The sequence below is a fragment of the Aristolochia californica genome, unplaced genomic scaffold (assembly GCF_029961685.1).
Source record: "Aristolochia californica isolate CCGP_79_NKW_82.1479 unplaced genomic scaffold, dmAriCali1.0.hap1 SCAF_17, whole genome shotgun sequence".
Taxonomy (NCBI): Eukaryota; Viridiplantae; Streptophyta; class Magnoliopsida; order Piperales; family Aristolochiaceae; genus Aristolochia; species Aristolochia californica.
The window spans coordinates 1-2,500 of NW_027181848.1; positions in this window are offsets into that span (position 1 = coordinate 1).

Here is a 2,500-nt window from a genome sequence, read left to right on the forward strand (position 1 = left end):
CGCCCGTTTCGCCTGCCACCCGTGCACACTCGCCTGGGCAGCTGGTCACATGCGTCGCTCACAGGCATTTTGCAGGCCAGCACCGGCGGATGCACGGGTCAAGCGGGACGGGACGAGCGCAAGGCTTGCTTTTGGTGGCACACGAAAACACGAACCGGAAAAAGGGACATACACACTGGCGACACGCGCGCCCGTTTCGCCTGCCACCCATGCACACTCGCCTGGGCTGCTGGTCACATGCGTCGCTCATAGGCATTTTGCAGGCCAGCACCGGCGGATGCACGGGTCAAGCGGGACGGGACGAGCGCAGGGCTTGCTTTTGGCGGCACACGAAAACACGAACCCGAAAAAGGCGAAAAAGGGACATACACACTGGCGACACGCACGCCCGTTTCGCCTGCCACCCGTGCACACTCACCTGGGCTGCTGGTCACGTGCGTCGCTCACAGGCATTTTGCAGGCCAGCACCGGCGGATGCACGGGTCAAGCGGGACGGGACGAGCGCAGGGCTTGCTTTTGGCGGCACACGAAAACACGAACCCGAAAAAGGCGAAAAAGGGACACACGGACAGGCGACACGAAAAAAAAGGGGTCGCCCTACCTAGGTGGGCGCAAAAACCCCGTCGGCCAGGAGGCTTCGCCAAAGTGTCTGTACTGTCACACAGGGTCAATAGCACGGGCATGGCCGGCCGCCGCACGTGCAGCGGCTTACGGACGCACGGTTCGGCGGCACAGGTGCCTGGCGGCTTTAGCACCTTGGGGTGGACAGGCCTGGCGGCAAGGGGGGCTAGGCACCTTGCTGCCAGCCGGCAATGGTGCACGGGGCGGGGCGCCACACAAACACGAAAGAGGGACAAGAGCGGGGCGATGGTCCACAGAGACGAGCCATGCACGGGGCCCGTGATCGCCGACACGCGCGAACGCGGACGCGGACAAGGACAAGGACGCGACGCGCGGCGCGCGTGCGAGGTCAAGAGGGGCGCGCGCACGAAAACGCGAAAAAAGGGGCTAGCGGCCGAGAAACGCGAAAAAAACCGGGTCACCTACCTAGCCGAACGCCTAAAATCGCTTCGGGCAGGAGGTTTCGCCAAAGTGTCTGTACTGTCACACGGTCCGTACGGGCGCAACCCCATCGCGCGCCAGCACCCCTTCCTGGGGGCGCCCGCCCGCCAGGCGCCTGGCGCCCCACGCGCGCGCGCCCGGCGCCTGGCGCCTTGCCCCCCACGCGCGCCCGGCGCCTGGCGCCTGGCGCCTCGCCCCCCACGCGCGCGCCCGGCGCCTGGCGCCTTGCCCCCCACGCGCGCCCGGCGCCTGGCGCCTGGCGCCTCGCCCCCCACGCGCGCGCGCGCGTGGCGCCTTGCGCCTGGCGCCTTGCGCCTGGCGCCTTGCCTCCGCGCGTGCCTGGCGCCTGGCGCCTTGCCCCCCACGCGCCTGGGCGCCTCTTTTCCGCCTGGGCGCCCTGGCACCTTTCCGCCTGGGCGCCTGTTTTCCGCCTTGGCGCCCTGGCGCCTTTTCGCGTGGGCGCCTCTTTTCCGCCTGGGCGCCATGGCGCCTTTCGGCCTGGGCGACTCTTTTTCGCCTGGGCACCTCTTTTCCGCCTGGCCAGGGCGCCTCTTTTCCGCCTGGGCGCCATGGCGCCTTTCTGCCTGGGCGCCTCTTTTTCGCCTGGGCGCCTCTTTTCTGCCTGGGCGCCCTGGCGCCTTTTCGCCTGGGCGCCTCTTTCCCACCTGGGCGCCCTGGCGCCTCTTCGCCTGGGCGCCCTGGCGCCTTTTCGCCTGGGCGCCTCTTTTGGCGCCTGGGCGCCTACGCCAGGGCGCCTCTTTTCCGCCTGGGCGCCTCTTTTTCGCCTGGGCGCCTCTTTTCCGCCTGGGTGCCCTGGCGCCATTCCGCCTGGGCGCCTCTTTTCCGCCTGGGCGCCCTGGCGCCTTTTCGCCTGGGTGCCTCTTTTGGCGCCTGGGCGCCTACGCCAGGGCGCCTCTTTTCCGCCAGGGCGCCTCTTTTTCGCCTGGGCGCCTCTTTTCCGCCTGGGCGCCCTGGCGCCTTTTCGCCTGGCGCCTCTTTTGGCGCCTGGGCGCCTACGCCAGGGCGCCTCTTTTCCGCCTGGGCGCCTCTTTTCCGCCTGGGTGCCCTGGCGCCATTCCGCCTGGGCGCCTCTTTTCCGCCTGGGCGCCCTGGCGCCTTTTCGCCTGGGTGCCTCTTTTGGCGCATGGGCGCCTACGCCAGGGCGCCTCTTTTCCGCCTGGGCGCCCTGGCGCCTTTCCGCCTGGGCGCCTCTTTTTCGCCTGGGCGCCTCTTTTCCGCCTGGGCGCCCTGGCGCCATTCCGCCTGGGCGCCTCTTTTCCGCCTGGGCGCCCTGGCGCCTTTTCGCCTGGCGCCTCTTTTGGCGCCTGGGCGCCTACGCCAGGGCGCCTCTTTTCCGCCTGGGCGCCTCTTTTTCGCCTGGGCGCCTCTTTTCCGCCTGGGCGCCCTGGCGCCATTCCGCCTGGGCGCCTCTTTTCCG